General features: G+C 38.7%; 1 protein-coding gene and 1 long non-coding RNA gene across 2 annotated transcripts in view; one reads left to right on the top strand and one right to left on the bottom strand.

Annotated features, from left to right (window-relative positions):
* Positions 1 to 27,281, bottom strand: part of MESR6 (misexpression suppressor of ras 6) — a 522,313-nt gene that overhangs the window by 440,779 nt on the left and 54,253 nt on the right. The window lies entirely within an intron of this gene.
* Positions 2,576 to 3,106, top strand: LOC149374959 (uncharacterized). Its single transcript, XR_016292955.1, has 2 exons — positions 2,576 to 2,662; positions 2,946 to 3,106. It is a non-coding gene; the product is annotated as an uncharacterized LOC149374959 (long non-coding RNA).

The following is a 27,281-nucleotide window of genomic DNA, read 5'->3' as shown; positions in this document are numbered from 1 at the left end:
GTGGGTAGTGGAAAATAATATGTGGTATTTATCTTATTTATCATGCGGTGCATCTGATTTTTTACGAGAACAAGACAATCTTGTATTTACAAAAAATTCCCTGTAATCGATGAACTAAAAAAAAAGCCTGTACACAATGAGTAAATGTTTCGACATTGAAAAATAAATTATCAACAATTATTACCACTTTAATATAAAATCTACCTATAGATCTATTATCGAGATGTTAAAGTTAAACACTAATTTTAACCTTTAAAATTTTTTAGGCTGTATAATTGAACAAATTTACAAAAAAAATCATTGGTATCCATACTTTGCACCGTTACGATTGTGTCTATATCCTAAAACTCAGATCCAATTGATAATGGAGGCGTTTATTGCACCGTTAGTTTCATGAGTGATAAAATTTTATTTAAAAAACCAATGAAAGCCCAACGAACCTAAAAAAGTCAAAAATACGAATACACCATCAGCGACCCCTGATCCCCGGTGATAAACTCCACTCAGTCCGAACAAGAGGCACGCAACATGCAAAAAAGGCCTCGAGGTGTGCCTCCATTTCTACACACACGCGCACACATATACATATACACCCTCAGGGTCTTCCGCACAGCGACAGTAAGGGGTCGAGAAGGGAAGAGGGCTCGCGCACAATTCCAGAGCCGTGAATTTCCGGCAGCCCCGAAGACTCCTCGTCTGCTACGCTGTTGTCGTCCCGAGGGCCTCTCTCCTCTATGTTGCTCGAGACGAGCCCCGAAAAACCACGGCGCGCCAAGAAACTTTCCACCCTTCTTCTCGCTTGTTTGGGCGCGCTATCCTCTATACATATACCCTACGTCAGCTATACGAGGAAGAAACAGCCCTCGAAGAAGACGAAGGAGGAGGAGGAGGTGAAGGACGCTGCTAGTGCATGTATCTAATTTTACGAGCTTTCGAGCAATAGTAGCAGCGGGCGATTCTTCGCCGTCCCCCCCTTTTTTGTTATTATCTGCTTTTTTGCTCGACCTCTCTCTGCAGTGTTGGTGGATATAACATACAGGGCTGTACGTGATACTCGAGACTTTTTGTGCACGTGCATCGGAGGACGACAGTCACTTTACATATACGATACATATTTGATATTTCTTTATCTTGGGAGGATGAAGGAATTATTTTTGTCATAGAACATTGTCGGAGCTCTGTAGTTTTTATTTTTTATTACTTTGACAACAATAACGTTTAAACATCAATAAAAGTTGAAAACACCATTCATGTAAGTTCGTCGCATGTGAAACCAATCTAACTGTACACCCACTTTTTTATTTTATACAATTTTAAAAAATAAGTTTTTTTTTTTGCTTAAACTAAATCCCAAATAAATGTTTATACTGTAAGAATTCCATTAAAAATAATTGTCAGTAGCACTATAATTTATTTATGGACCAAAAATTATCGGCATGATTTTCCATCAATTTCATGATTAAAATTGTTAGAAGCAAATAGAAACTTTGGAAGATAGATAAAACAAAAAATAAAGAATGCGTCTCGCAGTCGTTTGAAAGTCTGCTGTCAATGCTGCAGTTGCAATTCACACGTTAAAGTCACTACGACAGGAACGACTAGATGCAGCCTCGCGACGCATTATTTCTTTTTCTTGAACTCTTTTTGCCGACTCGCGTAGTGAATTCAATTGCGAGAACAGAAACGTAAAGTCAAGTCGTTGGCGCAAAAAAGGCGCTGAAACAGGAGACAATGGAGTTTCGTAAGGCGTGTGCGAAATTCGCGGTAATTCCAACGAATCGATTAACCACCGATGGAGTAGACGAGAGGCGCGCGCGCACTCGACTCGACAATTAGTCGCGCGCGTTAATGTTTTCCACTTACCAGAAGCTGTAGAGAAAGAGCCCCCCCTACCCGCGAAGAGCTTAGCTTCTCTCTGTATGCGGGGAAAAAAGAGACTCGCCGTAGATGGGCAGGATCCATACGCGCTCGTGCGTTTTCTCATCGGTCGGGTCTTTGTGCGGAAAAACTGGTTTGTAGGAGGGGGATCACGTTTTTCCAGAGAGCTCACTTGAAATTCGCGAAACCGTTGGGGAAATTTTTTCAGCCATCTCGATAACAATTAAGTAATAAAAGCGCTTGACATAATCGCGTGTCGTGAGACACTGATATGTTAATTTTTAGAGAAGAAAAAGAAAAATCTATTGAAAAATGTCATCGAATATCGACGATTCGCATGGACAAAGAAAATACGCATACCTCGAACTTGTACTTCAAAACTCTTGCTCAACGAATCTCTCATCAAATGGAAATAAAGATGATAAAATTCATATTTAATATTACACTCATCCATCGATAATATTATCAAACATACATGCAAAGCAAACGTAATTGAAATTTCGTAAATATCATAGTGCGGAAATTGTTGTTGCTAGTGACAAAGAAGATTTGCCACCCTTGAACTTACTCTTGAAAATTCAGATAAGATAACTTTAATCTAAAACGCCAATAGATTCACAATAAGTGAGGAACAAAGTGTCCAAGTGATATATAAATGAACATAAGAAGATGCGAAATTCGTTACATTTTAGTGGAGTTTTGTGGTGAATAATTTGTACGAAAATGTTTGTTAAAAATTTAATTTGTGTGCTCGTAATCCTTTGCATCGTGAACGTTACTTTGGGTAAGCTTGACAAACTACTAATAAAAAAAACAACTAGTTATCTACTTTTAGTATACAAGTAATACACTAGCGCTCGCGTTGCATAAAAAAGGCCAGCTGAAATACACTTTGCTCTCATTATAATTAAACAAATTCCTTTTCTGGGTTTTACTGTTCTTGTTATAATACATTGTGTCACGAATCCACTAAACTTTTAAGATACGAGTCTTGTACTCTACCAAACAGATAACAACAAGCTACACTACCCATAGAGTCAAATATTGTATCTAATGTGGTGTTGCAGGTCGCGTTCACCAATTGATATTTTGCGATGGATCATTGCGAAGGAGCTGCGAAGATCTGTGCCACAAGTGCAGCAGTGACGTAGAGTGCTTGGCTTACGAAGATACTGGCTTTCTTTATAGATGCTTTTGTAATTAATAAATGATTGTACAATGGTACCAATATCTCGTAGATATTATTTACATTTCTTCGTTCGCTGAATTTGTCGAATATGAGAAATATTTTTTCCCACATGCATCAAGACACGTCTGAAAATCATCGCAAAGCAATCACTGTGGGTTCTATATAGGTGCACTTTCTCATCGCTGCAGCGGGCAGGGATCACATGGCAATGATTCCCTCCGTGAAATGAGATCAGCATCGAGGTACTGTACAATATATGTATATGCACAAGAGTATACAATGTCATACCGTGGCCGACTCCCCGCGAGCTGGCTTATAACCCAGCCGAGAGTTGCATAACAATGGGCCCGCGACTTGGTCCCCACGCAAACTCAATAGCAGCGATCCACAAGACGAAGACGCCGCCACAGAGATAATATTTTCATATGAATACAAATGGCCTCGCGTCCCTTTGCCTTCTTATCCCTGCGCCGCTGCTCCCTTCCCTTCGTCCCTCTTTGCCTATATCCTTTCTATCCCTTATGTATATATACACTTCCTTCCACCTGCTACATGAAAGAGCGATGACGACGACGACGAGGAGGAAGACAGGAATGGGTTAGCGGCCGCTACTTTTTCTCCGCTGTACTGCTTGCCGGCGTCTTTTCCATAAATTTATGTAGGAAATTACGCTTCGTGAGTTTCATTCTGAAACGCCTTTATATTATCCGACCCGCGGAAATGTGCACGGAGAAGGAAGAAGCAGCGCAGCCGATACGAGGGAAAAACCAATTTTCAGTTATTCACGTGAAATGGCCGCCGTGGTATTTTTATATTTCAGGATTATTTAATTTACTTTTAGCAAGCTTATATCCCTTTTCGCTTCAGGTATGTCTACCTCGTCTGCGTTTCCCGGATGGTGCATTGCGTATGATGCATTAGGTAACAGAAAAAGCATTGATTTGGTTACTATTATTTTACAAAGTTTTAAAAAATTAAAAATCCACCTTGAAACGTTAATGAGCACCAGATAGAGTGAAAAATGTCATCAAGTATTTTACTTGGTATGTAGTTTCAAGGTCGATTTTTATGTGAACAGCTAACTAAAAAACTAAAAACTTATAGATTTAATATATGTATACTTAAAAAAAACAATGTTATATTGTCATCCAATACTTCCAATATTTTCAAATGAAAAACGTTCACAAAATTTTCAATGCTATTCAATATGAAAATCTGTATTGTATGTTTTAACAAATTACACAGCAGCCTGCAATGCATATTCTGTGAGAAGGTATAGAATCAAGGTGGTAAAAAAGAAAAACCGCAAGCACCATACGGCGATTCCACGTACACCGATCATCATCGCACACATTAACGACTCGAAAATCTCATCGCGGCCATCGCGTCGTTGTCGTCGCGATTGTTTTTAACAACGCGGTTGTGCAGCGCACACTATACACCCCGTATCGACCCAAGCGATCTCAACAACGTAAACACATTAAATACAGTGATTATATACGCACACACGCATAGACACGCGCACGAGAGCAACAGAAGCTACAATATGGCTCGCCGCGTGCATACGTAATAAGCGTAAAAAAAAAAAGGCTCGAGACGAAAATTCCTCTGCAGTATAATGTAGGGAGTAAAATCGAGCAAGCAATAATACCAAAGAGGATCGAGGAGTCGATCGGGATACTACAAGCAGCGCTCAACCGTATCATTACTGTTCCTCGGAGCACGCTAATTTTGAAAAAAAGAGCTCCATAATACTCGTGCGGCGCACCACTGCCGCTGCTTCTGCTGCCATCAAGGAGGGCTCCTGCTCGCTCTGCCAGCGTTGTTATTTATTATGTGCCAGCAGTTATTTAGCGGGGCATAAATCGATCTCCAAGGATATTAATTTGCCTAACGCACTCGCGCCCTTGCGATGCTTCCTCCTCTTTCCGAATAAGAGCAGCCCACGTGGTTGATCCGCGCGCCCCGGCAGCAGCACTTTCGGAATACGAAGAAGACACGGAGACGGGGGTGGGGCGTTAAATTGGATATCAATTATCCCTGGATACGCCATGGTGATCATAACGGGTTGGTTCGCGTAAGATGGTTTCGGCTGCGCTCGTGCGAGCAAACAACCGTTATGAACGCCGATAATTGAGTGCGGTTAAAGCGCCCATGCGCCCTGAGCTCCCTGTGTGTCCTCCCTCTGTGTATGGTATACTCTCGATTTATTCTTCGTTCTCAACGTCGCGCGTATGACTGGAAACATTCCCTGGGTCTGCATCGGCACTGCATCGTCATTGACAAGCTTTTTTTCTGTCTGATTTAAAGTCTCGTACACGGAACTCACGTGCAGTCGCTTATTTTTATTTTTCAGTTGAAAAGGTATAGGGGATTTGGGATTCTGAGTTGTTTGTTCTTTAACCTTTAATGTCAAATACGTATATTACATGGGGTATAAATACTGAGAAACAAGTCTTTTTGTATTTTAAGAGAGTTTTTCATTACTTTGTTAGTAACGTTACGATTAAATTGTTCTAGCTTCTAGTTCTTCATTTCCTCAAAGTAAATTTCGAGTGACTGTTTTTCCTCGATTATATTTCAAGATCAATAAGAAGTTCACCAAATTGATAAATGTATTTTTTTTTAATTTTTATTTTTATTCAACCCTTTGTTGCGTAACTACAATGTAGAGCAAGTGATTTTTAAAATTACTAAAATTTTTTCTTGATAACTGAATGTATGAAATAAATCAAAATTAAGAAGTGTAAAATGTCTCTGTTATGTTAGAAGATATGAAGCATTAGCAAATAGAAAATATGTAAACTGCCTAATATATTAGTTTGCTGTTTTAAAATTCATTTGAATGATACTTAACATTATTATTGTGAGTCCAAAAAAATACATCCACCGGGCCTTATTACTCGAAAAAAAATTTTGCAATATTTTTGGATAAATGATTCATCATTAGTGAGCTAAAATGAATTACGTACAAAATAATTAAAAAATGCTTTTCATTCAGACATTGGGCCGCTAGTATTATTTTTCTTACAATCAGCTTAAAATTATACTAAGATGTTTTGTTTCTACCATAAAATTTAGACATGCTTAAGTAACTTTCAAAACAATTTTTTTTTTTAATATCAGTTTTAATAATAAAACGGTTCTATCGGTCCGGATGCGTAATAATAATGCTTGAGAAACTGAGACAAAGCTGTCATCTTAAAAAAATAAGCACAGAATGCTGGTTACTTGATTTTAGTAACATTTAAAAGTTGATTATTTAATACGTTTTTACCATTTGAAGTTTCATGGCGAAGAAGACAAATAAATACTCGATGCAAGAAAGAAATGAGCGGTATGGATGATGGTAAGCCAGTACCAACGTACACTAAAACGAGAGGACAGAATAAACAGAAAATCGAATACCTGTATGAACTCACTACACGCGTGTATAATCATAGGGTCGAAGAAAGACAGAAACAGTCTTGGCCGAGGAGCATCGAGGAGGAGGAGAAAGATAGATCTGTCGCAAAGGAATGAGACAGCGATTTCGCACAGAGATAAGCCCCCAATAGTTGTGGAAATACTCTATCTGTACACACACACACGGACGAGCTGTGGATAATTGCATAATGTCACGAGAGAGAGAGAGAGAGAGACGATTTAGCTGGAACTGATTGATTGACGCATTGATAGTTTGCCGTGCTGCTGTGACATTATTGGCCGGAGGGCATCGGCTGCTTTAGCCTTACGTTTGACTCCCGCTGCAGCGCAGTACAGAGGAGATAATTACGCTGTGCTTTGCCAAGTTATTATTACACTTGTATGAATCGTAGCTTTATAAAAATATGAAAAATACCAAGTTTTATGTAACTGCTATTAACCAATCAAGTGTGGTATTATTTTTTTCCCCCCTTTCGGTTTCGAGTTGTAAGATTACTGTTATCGCGAGTCGATATTTTGATCTCTATAACGACTCAGAAATCTAATAATCGACCAGAAAGAACAAAAAAGCACGTTTTCATTCCGTAAAATAAACAAGATAACTGCAAATGATCATTATCATCATCATCACCATACATCGGCAGGGTATACACACAGAGAAAGACTGATGTGATGATAGATTTGGTGCGTGAAGAACGCTGTGTGTATCTAGCCAAACGCATCCCTCTCTCCCTTCACTGATGCACTCGCAGCCGACCACGCGTGCCCGCAGTAAGTAATCAGTGCCTCTTGCTTATCTATCTGCTAACAACGCGAATGGATGGACGCAAGCTGGATAAAAACGATGTTACAGGCCACGGAGCCATCACGGGCGTTCGTTCGGTGTATCGACTCTTTTTGTTTCACTTTGAAAAATGCACGGACCTGCAGCTTCCGGCTCGCGGAAATGAACGACACGTATCCAACAGCTCCGCAACGGGGAGAAAAACATTACAGGTACATATGACCAATTACGCGTCAGGTTGCGCGTAAACACACAGTCGTGCATTATTATTTATGCACTCGAATATACTGCGAGCTATGGCAAATATAGGTAACGATGGGGGAACACATTACGCTTCAAAAGTCATCAGGGCGTGTGTATAAAAAGAGAGAACGACAGACAGAATGTAGGTACTACACAGTGAAGGTGTACGCACTCTCTGTAGCTCTTGTGGAGAAAATTATGGCCCTCTTGTGCATACGGGGGGTCTGTCGTTCTCTCTTTTTCCAGCGTGCGCGATCGCGGTCGGTCTCTCGCGGATAAAATAAATAGAGTTATGTCATACGTGTGCACCAAAGCTGAGATTGATACTTGCCAGTAATTGCTGACTCGTAAATGTAGAGTAGAGAGAACTCTTGTTTAATGTCTTGTTGTTATTGTTGTTGTTGCACGATTATTGTTCAGTCGTCTTTTTCGGAGCACATTAGTGCTATCAAGTTACTGACTCCGAGCATTACGATTTTACGAGTGATTGAATGATGTACGAGTGATTGACAGACGATTTCACTCAATAATTTTATAAGACTTTAATAGCCCCGTAATTTTTTCAGATTTTTAACTTAACCAAATAATAACTAAAACCAGATGAGAAAATCAACAAGAAACTATTTTACAACTGCTAATTTAGCTGGCATGAAAGTCTGGGGCGTATTATTTAATGCACTTTCGATGGAAATCAAATTATTCAATACCCAACCATTGACTACGATAAAAATAAACATAAGCAACGATATCGATAACCATGAAAAATGAACCAAGTCGTGTGACGTCTTTAATATACGAAAGCGTATACGTTACCGGTCCCAAGGTACTTTTATTTATTTTGGACACAAAATTTAGCTAATCGCATTTAAGATTAGTTTCGACGTTAGTAAACGAGTAAAGTCTAGAGCTTACGTGTGAGCAATACAAGATCAGAGTTCACAGTACGACACAAAGCATTGCCATTGACATTACAAAGACCTCGAGCATTAGCCGATGGTGGTCGTACGCGTCACTAGAGAACTATATACCTACATCGGCTTGAACATATACCAGCACATATTATATACCCCCATTGAGACAATCCGCGGGTGAATAATGCATGTTCAGCGGCGACGCACAGAGAGAAACAGAGTGTAGGTATATTATACGGATGCCTCCTCACTGTACTTTCTTCTTCCTCTCTGTATACGTACGTGTATGTAATGCGCGGAAAGGCGTGGTGCAGGCACACAAATTATACTCGACGTTATACACCACTACTTACTCTTCTTCTTCTTCTTCTTCTTTCCTCGAAAAGAATGAATTAGTGCAGCCTTCCTCCCCTTATGTACTTTTCTCCCACTCTGTACGCCTATGTTATTATTGCAGAAGGATGTACGTACGCGCGCACACATGGATGAATTTATTAGACGATCGGTCTTGTCGATCCTCTATATTTGTTTTTTTGCCCCCTACCTTCGGCGTCCTCTTCACCCTTCGCTTCTTCGAATGGTTATAATCGTATTATGATTACCGAGCGACTTTATTGCGTAAGGCAACGAACAAGTGCCTCGGGGCTTTTTTTTTTACCGACATTTAATGTAATGTCAAGCAGAGTTGCAGAAGTTTAAACTTTGTAAGGACTCAGAACCTCATTGAATTAGTGATTTATCAAGGACTTGAAAATTAAACAAGCATAAAATTATATTCACAACCTCGACACGTGACATTTGTAATACTTTCTACATACTCACAATTCGTAAAAAAAAAACTAAAAATAAATAATAAAAGGAAAACCAAAGAAAAGAAATGATGGTTTTCCATAAATGAAAATGATGCACCTGAAGAACAATAAGTTAGATTACAATAATGTGGACAATGAAAAAAATTAAGTAGTGAAAAATTTCAAGATTTGTAGCAAATAGGCATAGGAAGGAATTTACAAAAAAAAAGGTTAAGGAAGTAAATTTAACATTGAAAGGCAACAAGAAAGAATTTGATGATAAGAAAATTATTAGACAAATAACGAATCATAGTTATTTGCATGTACGATAGAAGTTTCAAGTAATTATCTACGTCAGATTAGAAAAAAAAGATCAAGAGATGAAGTATTAGAAAGTTACATACAACAAAGAATGCTAACTTATTATTTAAAATACCGAAAGAAATATAAACTTTGACAAATTTCGTGCACAAATATTACTGAAATTTGATATTGAAAATTTTGAAAACGGTAAAAAATTAATAGTAAATTCTTTTCAACTACCAATGTTGCGAAAAAAATTAAGTTCATTACCATGAATATTCAGACGAAACAATATTTCATGAACTATTTAAATAAAATAGAAAATGTAGTACACTTTGTTGTTTGTATTTATATTAAGGAAAATAGTAATGACGTTTAATGATTTTAAAGGATTATTACTCAATGCAATAGAATTGTTTACGCAATATCGTAAAAATTTCGTACACTCAGGAAGCTGTATAGATATTATAAAGTGCAATTAAATATATTTGCAAAAAATATGAGAAAAACTTTTCAATTATACTTTAAGTCGATGTTAAAAAATATAAAAAACATTTTGAATGTGGGTTCTTGGAAGAGATTGTTAAAACACTTCTATCGACATGATTAGATAAAAATTCTTACAACTTACACCATTCAACGTTCATTTACTTATTTCTATATTTATTAATTTAAATAAATTGTACTGCTAATGTATTTCTCATATATTGTGCTTTGTATTTATTTGCCTCAAAACAAATCTATACACCTTGTCGATTGAGCTATGGACAAATTTATAGTTTTGATAAAAAAACAAGTACATTGAAGTATAATTAATTATTCACCCTAACAGCATTGATTTCCCTCCACTTTAATGAATGACATCAAGTTTCTCATTGTGCCATGCATAAAAGTGTTGGGATCAAAAGAGTTACACGTTGGCTCAATATCCCATGACTGTATTGTTATGGCCTCGGGTGTTAATAAAACAGCCAAGATAGCTCGTAGAAGAGACACAGATACTTGCCTGTCTCGCTTTTTTCAATTCCTAATAGGCATGCCTATACGCATAAATAGCAGAATCAAGCGGGCATTTAATCCCCGAGGCGCAAGAGTCGCTTCATTGTCGAGTTCTCTCTGCAATTTCTAGCCAGCCAAGAGCTGTAGAAAAGAGGCCGCGCACAGCTCATTTTAATGGGAAAGCAAACATCGCTCGGTATCCGAGAAATTTGCGCTTTTAAAGCCGACAATGCAAAGGAGAAGCTATGTACGGTAGCTGCTTCACGAGGGAGAAACTACTCCTCTCTGTCCCCCTCCTCCCACTCTCTGAGGTGTGCTACGGATGACAACATTGCTGCTTATCTCTCTTTCTCTTTCCTATGTATACCAAAAGTCGCTAAGACCAGCCAGCAGTAGTACAGCAGTAGAGAGCGACCTGTTGATTTAATAGAAACTATTTGCACTGCCATTAGGCCAACGGTAGCGGCGACGCGCCAGCTACTACACACAGCAGAGTGGATGGCCGCAGTAAGCCGCCAGCAGCCGTTCCTCATTGTCGCCTAGTTGGTGCGCGTGTAATTTACGCGAAAAGCCTTGGTTGGCTTGAGTAATGGCTGCGAGCTGCGGTGCATGAAAAAAAAGCGCAGGGAGAAGAGGAAAAAAAAATATTTTACGGCCCACGCGCCTTATCTTGCATCGATATTTCGCGCTCCCCGTTAACGAGACGAGCCACATGCGATATATATATACAAACGTACCCTGTCTCTGGATATAAACTAGTGAGGAGAGGGAAAAAAAGGGGGCGAGTATTATACGATCTCTTTCAAGGCTTTGAAAAAACCTGCAAATGCGTGGAGTTGTATGTATGTGTGTGGGAAGGAAAGGAAGGAGGGGTGAGTAAGTAGTCGGGTATTGCCGCTGGTGCACGTGTGTGTGTATAATACGTGAGGCTGATAAGCCAAGTAAATGTTTGTTAATTGAAGCCACTGAGTTATTCAGTCGCGTGACAAGTTTATGAGCCGGACGTGCAGAGTCCTTGCTACCGCCATCGCTGCTAGGCTGTTACTTCGACTGCCGCTTGGAAATCGTTTATACGAATTGTTAAAATTTGTCTAATTAAAAAAGTTTTATGCGACTGTTTGATATATACGTGCGGGGGAAACTTGTTGTTGCTTGATTGCACTACACGCATGGACTGTGTAACTGTATATATACTTATATGTATCGTGTGTAATGTATTGGTAAATAGCTTTCAGATAACAGTACGTAAAAATCATACATGTATTTTCAAAACTTTGTTGTTGAGTTCTTACTTTTCGAAATGGGAAACTTTGAAGCTACGGCTAAATTTTTTATTAGGTAATATCTACGTCGTGGAACTTGTTTTCTGGGGTGCTTATTTTGGTGAGGATCGATGGGCGGTCATTAAAATGAAAACGAGGCCACGATCGATGCCAACGGGTATATTTCTGAAGTTCCCAATGGATGCACCAACCAAATAATTCATCGAGTATGGATTCTATTCTTAAAAGACAAAAAAATTCCGCAAAGTGCTAATCCGTGACTGCAAGTGATCGCAAGTAATCCAATCAACTTATCGAAAATAGTACGTGTATCAATCTAATTAACATTTTAGTAAATTTGTATGAATCTCCTTTCGTCCCACTTATCGCTAAATCTCTATCAATACACCAACTTGTTTAAAATTCCAATCGGACAACATTAGAGCACACGTACCCAAAGCCCGAATCAATAAACCCATCATGCGCACACGCAAAGAGATCGGGGGTGTGTACTACAGATCGAGCAAACAATACCATTAGTCCGCATTACAATAATACCACTGTATCGAGGAGAGGAGAAAGAGAAGCAATGCGAAAGAGAATGCGGCAAGTCAGCACAGCACCTGTCGTCGTCATCCTCCAACTCGCGTCGTTGGTATATACGTATACATACGTAGGTATACAGCGTAAATATGGAAAAGGGGTGTGTAACGGACGTGTCGCGTTACCACCGGGTGGTGGCTGCTTCCGTTGCTGCTGCCGACGTCGTTGTTACAGATGGACACGGGGACCCTTATGTATTATGCATACGAGATCGATGTGCTCGAGATGCGCTCGTTACTGTCCGTCCGATTTCTCGTACTTGATCGAGATGTCAGCTGCGAACGCACTTTTACACTTTTCATTCCTATCCATGGGTGTACAACTCATTTATCGATTGAAGTGCCGTTTTTGGATATCGTTCCATTCTAAATGATGATGTCGTCTTTTCGGCGACGGGGACATGATTCGCTGAGCTTGTTACTCATGACAATGGGCATGAATGAAAATTACTTCAAAGTGATTTTGCTCGTGAATTAAAGAAATGTTTGTACACGAAAAAAATGAGAGTTAAACATTACGTCCATACGCTGAGCAACCCAACTGTTTATATCAAAGAAAAAAAAAAAGATTAACTTGCTCGTTAAACATATTTCATTCAAATGGATAAAAAAAAAGTTTACTGAGCATGAAAAAGTAACAATTCATTTCAATGAAATATACCATGTAAGTACAGTCAATTTAATATATTTTTCAATAAAAAAATGAGGGTTTGATAGAAATTCTGTGATCAAAAAAATGGGGTTGTTAAACAACGTGCCTCGTAACATTCAACCAAAACTCTAGCATTACACGACGATACTTTGAAAAAAAAAAAAAAAAATCCACCGAAGCGTCCTTCAAGGAGGGCGACTTCAGGAACGAGATGATCGATGGGACGGCTCCGAAGATCAGCAGCTCCCTCTTGAACGGAGAAGCGTATTTCGTCCCTTATCTCGCGCGAGGCTGTGCAGTAGCCGTGCGTCTCGATATTATTTGTCGAGGCGAATACGGAGGAGAAGGTGAATGCGTGTATACACAATAGGGGAGGAGAGCGCGAATGAAGAAAGGAGTTCTGGGCTGTAAACGAGGGGAGAGTGAGAGAGAGAGAGATCACGAGCCGTGATAATTAAGTCATCACAGGCTTTTTCTTCCGCCACTCATCGGAAATTCTAAGCGTTTCACACAATGTGCGCCAGGAGGATAGGGCTTTTAAGCACTTGGACCCTTTCTCTTGGCCTGTGTGTGTACGTGTATTTGTATGTTCTCTCTCCCTCTCTCTTTCCCTCTCTGCACTCCCCAGCTTCGTATAGATAGAAGATAAGGCATGCGGGGCCTCTCGTTTCACGCAGGAAGACGAGGAGAGGAGGAGGAGGATCGGGGCGACGGGCAACGACGTCTTGCTTTTTTCGACTGCTAGCAGCAGCAACTTGGGCCTACTCCTCCTCCTCCTCCTTGAAAGTAAGAGAGAGAGAGAGAGAGAGAGAGAGAGAGAGACGATGGAAGAGATAGTTCGCGGTCGCCGTCGTGTAACGTGAACTGCGCTGTAATTGGCTCACCATGAACGATACGCTCTCTGCTGGCCTTTTTTTTGTTTTATTATTTTTATTATCTTTCGCCTGCTTGCCTTCTCTTCGGCACTCAGTGTAACCGACGACGGCCCTGTTATTATTGGTTTTACCTTATGTTTTTATTTGCTCTGCCTTTGCGTTTTCTTTTTTTTTTTTTTTTTTTTTTTTTTTTTTTGTTTATCGCTTCGATCCCTTTCTCTGGTTGTGTTTGCTAATTTGAAAGCCAACATGTACAGAAGGGCAAATGCAACGGGAGCAGCAGTAGAGGAGCATTGATCAATATAATGCGCCGGTGTAAACACATAATTTAGTGATGCGTGGGGGTGGATGGCTCATTAAGCTAAATTTGTCGATAGGCCGTATCAAGGTATTTCAACGTTGTTCAGGATTGTCTGCAATCATTTTTTATTTATTTTTTTCATTTTACAATTACAAGTTTGTATGAGTAATAAATAAATGTCTTACAAAAAATACTTCGAAAGCATACAATATATTAAAGAACTCGGTGGTAAAAATTGCCTCACGAACTTTACGTAATTGAGAAAATATTTTTAAAATCACTGTCAATTTGAGTAGTATAAGTATTCGTTGTGATGCATAATGATTTTAATTATTTGTATTTTTTAGTATAATTCGACAGATAAAATCCACAAGTTGAAAACTGACTACTATTTCACCGTATTTTCAGCAACAAGTGTAACATTTTCTATTTTTCCTACAATCAGTTAATAAGATTTAATTTTTTACCCAAGTATCTTAAAATACAATATGTCATAAGAATTTTATTAAAGGATTCTTATAAAATAGTTTCCATAGTTACCATTCAAAAATTTCATTAAATTTGTATACAGTGGTTATTAAACGAATGTTATTTAGTCATTGTAAGGTACATTTTATAAAAATTGTATATAGTACTTTAAGACAAATGCGAATGTTTCAAAAATTTTGGTATCTACAGGCAGCAAGCAGATACAAAGATAAAAATCTCAATAGTTTTTACTTTAGAAATTTTGATATTCCACTAGCAGTTTATCTATTTTTATTACATCAGTATTAGTAATTTTCTTGGAGCATTAAATACGTTCAAAGATCACGTGAACAACCTCCCTCAGCAACCATTTTTGAAATCCGGCAATCGCATTAGCATAATCCATTCCACGCATCACCTAACTCAGAGCCTGTATAGTCAAGGTACCACGCCAAAATTTCAAGCGAAATATTTCCCTAGAGTGTGTGCCATTCTTAAAAATCGTCAAATGAAATAGGAAAAATAAAAATAAAACACCTCCCACTGCAACCTCTCCACCACTACTTCCCCTCACTTGCTATGTTTCTCTATCAACCCCGCACAACCGTCTTTATTGTCTCGCACCTCCTCCCCAAATTTCTCTCCGCTTATTTTTACTCATGCTTTAGCTTTCGCAGCAGAAAAAATCCCAAATAATCCGCCTATATCCGACCCTCACGCACACGCCCTCTGTAGCGCGCATTACTCGCTTAAAAAATTTAGAGCGTCAAGCTGGTGTACCCCAAAGTGCGTGATCTGTTTTTTTTTCTTGCTTTTCCGAGCTATCGATACGTTGGTAATGTGTTGAATTGCTATTAAAATAACTCTATAGGGTTTTAATGTTTAATTTGAAGTCGTTTGTTTTTTTTACTCGAAGTTTAAACTGCAGCTTCCAATAATCGACAATAATATTGAAACTTACTATTTGGTATGTATTTTTTGATTTTTATAAAAGTATAACATTAGTGGTTTTATAGTTGTGATAAACAGTTGTGAAATTGATGAAATTGTGCAGCTCAATGACAATAGTTAATATAATTAATATGCAATAAAAAACGAAACTTTTGATAAATCTCAATCCTATTTTCTTTCCTTTTCTCTGTAAGGAGTGAAATTTCGATCCCTAAAACGTAGGATGAAAAAATAAAAGTCCAGTAATCTTTTAAGCTCCAATTCTTATAACTTGCAAACCCTCAAGATCTTAAAACGTAGTTTTTTAACTTCTTTCAGTTTGAAAATGAAAGATCTTGAAATCTATACAACCCTTGCAACCTTTAAACCCACACTTAAATTCTGTAATGCAAGTTTCTTAACTCACAAACTTGATAACAAAAGTTTTTGACCTCCCAAACCGAATAATACAAAAATTAAACTTTTCAAAGTAAAACAAACGTTGTAGATTAACAAAACTGACAATTATAATACTGAGGATACAGAATTATTTGTATTACGTAAAACTTGAGCGAAAAAAAAAATCATCGATAGTTACTGCTGGTGAAAGGTTTTAGGCCTGGTTGAGGAGGCTCTGCACTCAGAGAAAGCTTTAATTTTAATTCGGCTAAAGGAATCCTGTGAATACGAGATAACTTTACACTGATATGATAGGTAATTTATTCACTAAAAAGAATTGTGTCTAATAAAATTTTAAAAAAACAATAAATTAATTAAGCTGTTCCAAAAATTTAGTTAAAAATTGTTTCGTAGTTGTATCGTTACAAAAACCATTAATTGGGAACCACAACCAATTTTTGTTAAAACCAATAAAATTGTAAAATAAATTTCGAAAGTCTTGTGAAAATTTTCTGAATGACAAACCACTGATTTTTCGTGAAAATTTACGTTCCATTTTTCATGCACTCTAACAAGTAAAATTATGAAAAGTTATTTAACGCATTCAATATTATTCAAACACGTGTTCGATAATTTTGTACGCAATTTGCACAAGAAACAATAGAAAGTGCAACAAATTTAAATTGGATTGGATACAAAAAATGAATTAGAGCATTTTTTCAGGAATAATATAGTATCTGAGTACGGTATTTATAAAATAATTGTACATCTCGTTTGATATTCATTCCGAGTGAAAGTTTTTTGAAGGTATAGAACCTCATTAAGCAGGTAAAAAAATCTATACTCTATTCATAGAACATTAATGTAAAATAGTAACATCAAATAACTAATTTCAGCTAATAAAGTATAGAAACATTTGGACGAAATTGGTTTTTCGTATGGAAATAAAAAAAAAAGTTTATTAGCAGAATCTGTTCGACTGGCACGGAAAACAATCGACAACAACTACATAAAAAAAAAAGAAAATTGAATTTAAAAAAAACACCAAATGGGAAGTAAACAGTGCCAGAACAATCGAGAAAAGAAGAGACCAACAAAACGCAAGTATCAATTAAAATATCTCACGCGTATCGGCAGGAAAGTGGACTACACGCAAATCCACCGAACAGTGATATCAAAACTTGCCCAGAAACAAGCAGCTAAACGCCGGTCCTCTCATGCACCCGCATTCGGATGTATATAAATAGAGCACGACCAATTTCCATTAGAGCGGGCGCACGTGTTTAATTCGACGGCCGCTAGATACACAATTATTTTAGAACAAATTACCCTTTCTACCCCCCTCGCACACACACACCCTCAACCTCAAAATTCGACCCACGCGCAAACACACTCATACACGGTTGGCATCGGCGTCGCTGACGACGACACTCCCTTTATCGATTCCTCTCCTTCGGGGCGCGCGCGCATCCATCCTTCCCCACCCATCGCCATTACCCCTCCACAGGATCCATCTGGCATCAGGTATCCCCTCCTGCTAGTCACGTGCACGCATCCTTGTCCTAGCCTCTCCCCCTTTTTTCCGCCCTCGAAGCTGGCAAATCCCCTTCCACGACAACCCCTTATCCGCCCTCGAGCACTCGACACAAGCACACAGAGTTGCTTGCCCACCCTGAGCTAAAACGACCGAAATATCAGGGTCCCCCTTGTCATGCACATGCTGTGTATACTCACATCCTCACATGCACAGCCTACAACACACAGGCACACGAGCAAAGTAATAGGTGTGAAGTACGTGCACGTATAGGCTTACGAGGGAGGGAGTGGGAGCGGAGAGGTTAGCAAGTCTGCGAATTCGCGCGACTTCGCCACGTTGCTTAATGCGCGTTTATGTGTAGACTGTAGACACACTTTAAAATCACTCGCTGCGCCCACCAAGTCCTCCATCGCCCTCGTCTTGCAGAGACTGAGCCTCCACGGAATTTTTCCATTGGATATATCGAATTTGGCATAATACGCGAGCGATAAAAAAAGGGGAGCGTGGACATTACGAGGACTGTTTTCCTTCCTCGCGGACAACAGGGAGATACACACACGCGCGCGCTTCTGCGTCTTTGATACCATTGTCACTGCGAAAAGAAATTTCCCGGAGGTGCACACAAATCAGCGGACAATTTTCTTTGTTACAAAACGTCGTCGCACGCACATGACGTTTTCGCAGAAGAGAATAACGAGTCAGCCAAGAAGAAGCAGCTCCAAAGATGGCGGCGTCTTCCCAGGCGCAGCAGCAGGACGGGTGTGGATGATACTTACGTAACTCGCAGCGACCCCTTAGTCAGTGACCGCACGCGACGTGCGAAAAAACAAGCTACGTAAAAAAAATTAATAAAAAATAAAACAAAAAAATTGTACCCAAAAAACAAAAAAAAAAGAGAGAGAAAGAGGATCTCGTACAGAGTGCGCGGGGTGTAGAAGATCGGACGGCGGTCGGCACTAGACTTGGCCTCGGCTGCTGTCTGGTATAGAGCGCGGCGTCGGTTCGTTCGTTAGCGGGGCCCGCTAGCCCGCCCGTATTAATTTGCTTCTCCACCCTTCCTCCAGCCTCCCTTGACTCCCCTCGGGCTGCTGCTGCTGCGAAAGGGCGAGAGAAAGCCCAAGCGCCCCTCTCGAACGCCGCCCCGTGCAGCGTTGCTATACACCACCGCTCCGTCTTTCTCGCGCTAATGGGAAAGACTCGACGCTTAACTCTCCCGGGGGGTGCCTCTTCTCCTCCTCTTCTTGTCTTTCTCGCTCTCTGCTAATCACTCGCCAACCTGTGTATATAGCTTTTGCACTTGGGCGATCAGAGTTGTTGGGTTTGTGGTCGTGGTAGTTATCTGTACAACTATGTACAGGATGACCGAGTTTGAAGAGGAAGGATTGCGCCAGAGGGGAATTTGCAGGGCTGGGTTTTGACGCTTGCGGATGGCCTAGACTGAGTTTTGCACTTCCGAAATGTAGAATAGTTACGTTAGAGGCTTGTAAGTTAAGGGAACTCTGCAAATGGCTGGTGTAAATTCTCTTGGCTTTAAATTGATTTCGAGGGGGAGGGGAAGTGTGCATTTTGACAATTCATTAAGGTGGAAGAAAATGAGATTGATTTAGATTGCAAAGTGTCTAAGTATTTGGCATGTTTAACATAAAAACTGTAGTATATCGTTCGTTCAAACTCTAATTATTTATGTTAATCAGTTTATGAAATCCCTTGCAACAAATATTCCGAGATTATTTTGAAAATTATTCAACAAAACAAAACAAGTTAATGATCATCCCTCTCCTATGCAGTTGAGAAAATAAGTCAATCTCAACTATCAAAATAAGTTTAATCTAAAAATTCTTATTTTATATTGTTACATTTAAGTAATTAAATTAAATTCACCAAAAAAATGGAGGTCAAAAAATTTTTTTGGAAAAATTTACCATTTATTAGGATTGTAAGTAATTCATCAAGCTGATTTTAAAGTACAGTAGCAAACATTTGTTCATAATTATAAAAATGTTTCAAAAATATAAGTCGAATTGTTATTAATCTAAATTTTAAGCTTATCATGCCTATCAAAATTATATTTATTCAATATTATCCAATTCATTTCTCAGTTTCAACACACCTGTTTCACTATAGCCGAATTTATCATGAACGACAATATTTTTACGTTAAAACAATAAAACTTGTAAGAAATAACAGAGGTGCAAGCTAATTTAATTTACAAAACCAGGAAAAAATCGAAAACATCCTCTCAGTACATTTACTCGCATTTACCACCATCCCAAACACTTAAACCTGATACACAATTAACAACGAGTCATGAAAAAGCAAAATAACAATATACTCAACACGACCCCGGTGTTACACAAATGGTTCGGCTCAGAGTCGTAAAATCGATCGCTACCACCAGGATAAACTGCTAATCAACATAGCCGCGGAAGGAGTCGCTGTACGAGGCACATCATCGCCTCGGCCAAATTAACGACTCGCAGAACGACCGTACCTCCCCATCCAACGTTACGATTAGCCAGCCAACTGTTAGGCTTGTTTCCGCTTCCACTCACTCGGCCATACGCTTCTCTTTCTCAGGAATGCACATGGACACGACGCTACTGCTCGTCTCGATAATGCACTGCTGGTATGCGAATAAAAAGAAGATGACAATAAAAAAGAAGAGGAAAAAGTGCGCACACGAGTGTGGGGGGTCCTTTTATTTTTCCACGCACGTCTCGATGTATAAGTACTCACGGGTATTTAATAAAGCTCGCGCCGACGTAACAAATCATCAGGCACTCGCGGCTCGAGAGGATTTATCGCGTCTTAGGACACGCGCTAGCGCGCGACGGATTAATTGAATATCCGCCGAGTGCGATTATGCGAGCATTATGTTTTATTTATATCGGCGCGTTGACGCGCGGAGGATTTTTGAAAAAAAAAAAAAAAAAAAAAAAAGAAAAAGAAAAAAGAAAAAAAAAACAGCGAGAAAGTGAAAAGTCCGGGGATTCACTGAGAATTTATGCACACGTTGAAAGTATTTTTTTTTTTTTAGCTATAGCTGCCGAGCATACAACTCATATTTAAAGACAGAAAAAATAAGCATGACTTACGTACGGCTTTTAGAGCAATAAAATAAAATAATATATAAAAAATAAACAAATAAATATATAGAAGAAATCAAGTGACACAACAGCAATATATCAAGTGTTTGTTTTCAAACCGTTTTCCAACAGGTGTTTTGTGAATAATTAGACTACTAGTGGGCTGCACCCCCTACGCGTTAATGCCCACATTTATTATTATTATTATATTCTCTTAACTACACAAAGAAATGCTTATTAACTAATGTATAATGTGTAAAAGTTTTTTTTAATACATTCTCAATATTATTTGACGTTGATTAATAAAGAAAAACATGTTTCTTAAAATATAATCAGAGTAAGTTTCTCATGACGCGTAAACTCTCCTTGTGGGTTTGTATATAAAATTTATTTATGAATATTAAAAATCCTCCCGTCGCGTCACGTCACCAACTCCGCAGATACCTGCAAATGATTAGGAACGACATTGACCCTTAACGTGACGCCCCATGCCCCTGCCGCTCTTTTTCGTCATGTCCATCGCGTACACACGTGCAAACGTACATTCGTGCATGCACCCCACATATCCTCCAATGGACCCATGGACTCACCTCGAGAAGGCGATGGAAATCGAGGCGGGTTACAAAAAAAAAACAGGGAAAAAACAAAAACAAGACGAGATCAACAACACCAGAATCGAAAGAGAGAGAGAGAAGGAAGAGCCGCGTGTTGTCGGACCGGTTTGGTAAGAGAGCCGTGCGGCGATATCCCGCGAGATGAGAAGAAAGAGGCTGATGCCTCGGAGAGAAAGAGTGACCGAGCGAGAGAAAACGCCGAATCAGAGGCGCCTTGTGTGTAGTATATATACACGAGATAATGAAAAAGGGGATGAGCATCGGAGCCGATATGATTTTTGTCTCGAAAAATTTTCCGCCTCCTGGACCACGGGAATAAACTTGTCTCCCTCGATTTTCATGCGCCTGATTGCACCGGTATTCTGTACACGCACACGGCTCTCTTTTCGGAGCCTCTTGCTCTCTGGATGATGAAGAAGAGGTAAAAGAAGGAGAGGGAGAGAGAGAAAGCATATAAGGATGCTGCTCCTGAAGGTATAAGGGAGAGCTTCTGGGCCCTTGGAGAGGAGGGCAGGTTTGCGAGTGTGAGCGTGCATGCACGTACGGGGCTCCCTAAATTAAATGTTTACGTGCGCCGACGCGGAGAGATGGGATATGCTGCTGGGAGAGGAAGAAGAAAAAGGCGGAGAACCGGTTGTTATTTCGTATCTCGCGAGAGAGAGAGAAAGAGAGAGTGGTCCCGGTCGTCCTCGACCGTCTCCGTGCAGTGCGCACCAACACGCGAGCACTGCGGCATCGGGCCCTTTAATGCATCTCTTGGGATATCTCTGCTGCGCGGGGTTCACGGACCCCGAGAACACGCATTATTGCACCTTGCGCTTGGTCGCTCTTTCATGTATGTGTGTGTGTTTGCAGTCTTTCCTTCTTATCCTCGTTCTTATCGGGTCTCGAGGACTAGGAATTAATAATATCGACAATAATATTGAGCAATTTAGGGGACAGTGTGATGCTTAAACGATGCGTACGGGGAATGTGTGATTTTAACACGGGCGTATGGACCCTGTGGCTTGCTGATGATGATAATTGGTCACTATCATTGGGAGATGGAAATTTTTTATTTGTCTTTGCTGCTCTTTTTAATTTTTTTTTTTTTTTTGTAATTCATAGCAAATTAGCTTTGAGACTTTTACATAGCTGGACTGTTAAATTTAATTCGGAATTGGATTTTAATGTCAGACTTTACGAGCACGATATCGTGGCGATACTTGGCATCTCGGAGGGTACTTTCGTTAATTAAATATTTCTGCGGCACGTCTGGTTATTTTCATATGATCTGGTTCATCAAGTTGTGAATAAAAGGCGTAATAATGCATGTATTGCGTCGCATTCGGATAAAATGAGGGATGTACGGTATCATACCTTTGATTGTAAGGAAATAATACCGGCAGTAAATAAAGAAGAAAAATCATAAAAAAATTATGGGAGTACGAAGTAACTAAGACCTCAAAATTAATTAGTTTTCCAAATTACATGTCTTTTCAAAGGTACCAACTGCCATTTGCAACCACTTGGTTTCGAACTTCAGTTTATCTTACAACACGTTTCGGTTCGTCACTCCACCCGACTGACCTACGCCAGTGGGCACATAAATACATGAGTACAGTGTAATTTATAATTTTCATTTTCTGTTCTTAACACATGTGTACAGATGATCTTATATCACATGCACGCAGTTTCATGTATATATTGCGAGCACAAAAACCACTAAAAAAAAAAAATACATTCAATATAAATGACGGACCTCTGTTAAACCTAACCGTGAAATTAGCCTCTTACCCGCACGTCAAACGCACTACTGAGCTCAACAACAACAAATGAGGTATCGTACAGATCGTGGACACGAACAGCAGTAACTCGTAATCGAAGCGCAATCTCGAGAGTCTCTAAAAACCGCGTGTATATCTCGCGAACTTAGTACTCACAGCCAAAAATTCAGCTTCCCCTTTCTGTACATACTACCAACGCGTCATTAGACCACAGATTGCTATCACAAACATTTTATCATTTCCCTGTACGGTTTGAAGGGGCGCGTACGCGTATACACGTGTGCCAATCCATCTGGTGATATCACCGCAATTATACGAGCACAACTCAAATGCACTACGGTGCAGAGAAAGCCTGTATGCAGAGCAAGACACGAGCGAGCGCGAGCCAGGGCGTGAGAGCTATTCGCAGGCCGGCTCCTTTTCTCGGGAGGTAATAGGGAGAAAATTACTGGGCGTAATGGCACCTAGCAGATAAGGATTACGCGCAAAAAGAGATCGAGCGGAGGTTCTAAATCCTTGTGCGTACCCAATAGATGTATGTATAATACGCAAATTTGCGAAAAGAGCGAATGCATAAAGAAAAGCTGGTCGTAAAGTATATGTGCAGCGTTCCCCCATGACCTGCGCACTGCCTCTAGCGTGGATATTATTTTTTCCATATGGTGAGATTTTTCTTTAGCATCAATCCGACGACGATTGAAATGTACGCAAACAAGGGATTCCCTTACTGCCGGGTAATGAGTTACAAGCGCGAGCTCGATTTACGTGCGCTTGGGGCTCTGCAAGGAATAATAATGATAATAAAAAAAAATTCAAGCTCTTTATTTCGAGCGGGCGTTTTTTTCTTTCTCTCCCTCCCTCTTTCAAACCTGCAGCGATTTACTTTCGGATTACGACTGCCGCTCGCTCAAACAAATTTCTTCTGCGGTCTGATATTACAAGCTTCTTTTTATGCTGCGCTCATTGCAGTCTTTTACTTACGGAAAATTGCCCCGATTGTTTCTGCAATTGAATCGTTCGGTGTTTTTACATCGCGTCCTTTATGCTCTTTGCGCATCGTTCACTGGTGTTTGGCTTGGCCTTTTATTTAGAAGATAATTGTGGAGCAGCTGCTGCGTGAGCTTTTATGGAAATCGGTTTTCACCGCAGAGCTACTTGTAAAGAAATACAGATTTTATTGGCTCGAAGGATAAACGCAGTAAGTATGCTGCCTGATGCCATGTGGTTCAGTTGGTTAAGTTTGGGTCTCGCTGTTTGCAATGATGATAGACAATGGTTAATTAAATTTTTGATTAACTAAAGGTAAACATGAAAAATGTTTTGACGATTTTTTTGCTCTCTAGCCTAACAGGAAAATACAACTTCTATAAGGTAAATGTAGATAACCAAGGAAAATGTTATTATTCGCAAAACAAGAAAATAAATATATTTATGTGAAATGATTCGTTCAATCAAAAAATTATTTTGATTCGATATGTTATCGCTCATCTTAGCAAATTTCACAATCAATTGTTCTACATGGATGAATTTAATTAAATTGATGAGAGAGCAACTATTTTACAGAATGGTTTTATAAATAAGGTCATAAACAAACGTAACCCATATTATGGCAAAAACTCAAGTGGTTAATTTAGATTAATGTAATAATCGAATTAACGTTAAATCAATTTACATCAAAAGAAAATTTTGCTGTCAAAGCCATATGATTTAAATAAATTGATGATAGGCACGTCAATTGTTAAAGTACTATTATTACTTCAAATTTACGTAATAGGATTCATTGTAATAAGTAAAAAAATTAGTCTTCCTACTTCTTCAAAAGATGAACTATTAACTTACTCAAGAAAAACTAAATGTATTTGAAGGTAAACCAATTTTTTAAATGATGTATAAATAAATCATAACTTATTTATTTTTGGCTTTATGAAAAATAATTTACTTCTTACTGAATCTTTAAAATTTTATTTCATTTAGAAGTCAATCAAAATAATTCAAAAATAAATTTTGAAATAATTCAGAGTCGGAGATCGAAAATACATCAGTAATATTACGTGTCATTTAAAAAAAATAAAAACATCTACGTAAAGAACAAAAATAATTGATATGAGTGATGGTATGATTATTTATCGTAGTCTTAGGTGTATAATTTTTTAGTCTGCAACTGGACCATACGACATTATTTTATTTTTGTTAGAAATAAAGTTCAAAATATTCATTTAAATTTTAATTCAAGAATGATTTCATATTTTATTAATTTACTGAGATTTAAAAAAATGTGTTAAACAGGAAAATTTCATAAACAAAAAATATTATAATTTCAATACTATTGATACATCACAAGACCTGAGCAAAGTTAAGTACCCTACCTTTCAATTCGTCAGCTGCAGAATCATTAAAAGAGGTTTATACGAGCGCGGCCGAACAACGGGCCTCAGGCGCGAGCTAGCTAGCAACGACGATTGCGTAATGAAAACATTTGCAGAAAATTACGAGCGGCCCTCGTGGGTAATTACTCGAAAATCGCCGAGGCGAATTTTACGGGCGTGCAAACTACTGCCGCCTCCTGATTTCTGCGCTCGAACCACCACCACCACCAGATTTACGATTGGAGAAAGACAGAGGGATACACGTGGACCTTTTTGTTTCCAGAGCAGCGCTTTTGCAAAATTCCAGCGGATGCGTTTTGCCTTTGGATGGAGCGGGTGCTGAAAAATGGGAAAAAGCCACCTCTGGCGGGCGAAAAATTAAAAACTTCCGGGGCTGCCCTTATTTTTCTCCTTTTCTAACACTCGATCCTTCCATTATTGCGCCACCGCTCACCATATGCCTCTCTGCCATTGAAAGTTATATAGTTGCATTCACCTATGCAGTTTCGGATTTGACTGAGTGGGTTAGACAAGTATATACGCAGGTATGCATGATACATAATGAGAAGAGAAACGTGGCGTGCGACGGGAACGTCGAGCTAAGGAGGACCATCGAAAGGATATACGCTATATAATAGCTTTACTGAAGAATTTCAGGCTATAGAAGGCTTCTGATCTCAATTTCCTTTTTTTTGTTTTTTTCAGTCGATGCATGGTGGTGGGCGATGCTCATGAATATAAATTTTTTTTTGTTTTGGATTTCTTACTTTATCCAATTTTTTATAACACTATTGATGATAGCTCTATAGACGCTGGATTGTTATTAACGCGTGAAAACTTTTTTTTTTTTTGTACCACTAACACTTTTGATCGATATTTTCCTCAAAAAAACTACCTACTGCCATGGAAAAAGTTGCACTTGTAATTAACATTGATAGTTTAAAAACTAATAAAAAATTTTTTTACATTGTAATCATAAATTGAAAATTAGATCTCTAACCTTCTTTGCAAGTAATAATGTAAATCATAGATTGAAATCACAATGAAATTTTTGCAATAATGTTGAATATCAGTTTTTACCAAATACATGATTAAACCAAGGAAATATCAATAAACTAACAAAAAAAGTTTTATTGTACCATAAATGTAAACCAAAAAAATCAACTTTTCTTTATTCACATATTAAAATAAAAAAATTTATTCGTTATTTAATGTTTTATAATTTTTCAAAATATACTTGAAAAAAGATCGATTGAAAACTGTAATTGATAGATAAAGTAATTCTATATAATACTAAACTTTAGAAAAAAGGGTTTTAAATGTATTTTGCAGTTATTAATAATAAAACAACAGATAACACTATTTTTTTCTGAGTGGACATCTAATTAAGATAAATATTTCGTCCACAAGATAATAAAAATTTTATCTAACTACTTAGTTTGCAAATTTAAAATCTTATAAAATAATTTACTTTTTCCATGTATTTGGAAAAAAATATGTTGCAATCGAAAAGATACACAAGTGCTTTGCATTCCCTGTCAGTCACTATGTACGACACTTCATCCGTACCATCTGTATTATATCCTGTACTCCTAACAGAGCTCAAATTACAACAACTCTCTTGGTAACAAAGACAGTCAACTGATGGCTTACAAAACCGTACATACAGAAACGAGCATAATAATTTATTAGGCGACGCAATAAAGAAGAGGCGCGACTCAAATAAACGGACACACATCCACACTCACACACACTCATGCGCAAAAGATCGTTTCCCTCTTAAACATGTCACATTCTCATTAAAGAAGCGTAGAAACACACGAGAGAAACACATTAGACTCGGTTAATTTGCGCAAGTCATATCAGCTCGTATACTTGAGGAAAAAAAAATAGTGAACA

This window comes from Copidosoma floridanum, unplaced genomic scaffold, assembly GCF_036245765.1.
Source record: "Copidosoma floridanum isolate Cflo_tuat_1 unplaced genomic scaffold, Cflo_Japanese_pri ptg000013l, whole genome shotgun sequence".
Taxonomy (NCBI): domain Eukaryota; kingdom Metazoa; phylum Arthropoda; class Insecta; order Hymenoptera; family Encyrtidae; genus Copidosoma; species Copidosoma floridanum.
This window is presented reverse-complemented; position numbering and strand designations above follow the sequence as displayed.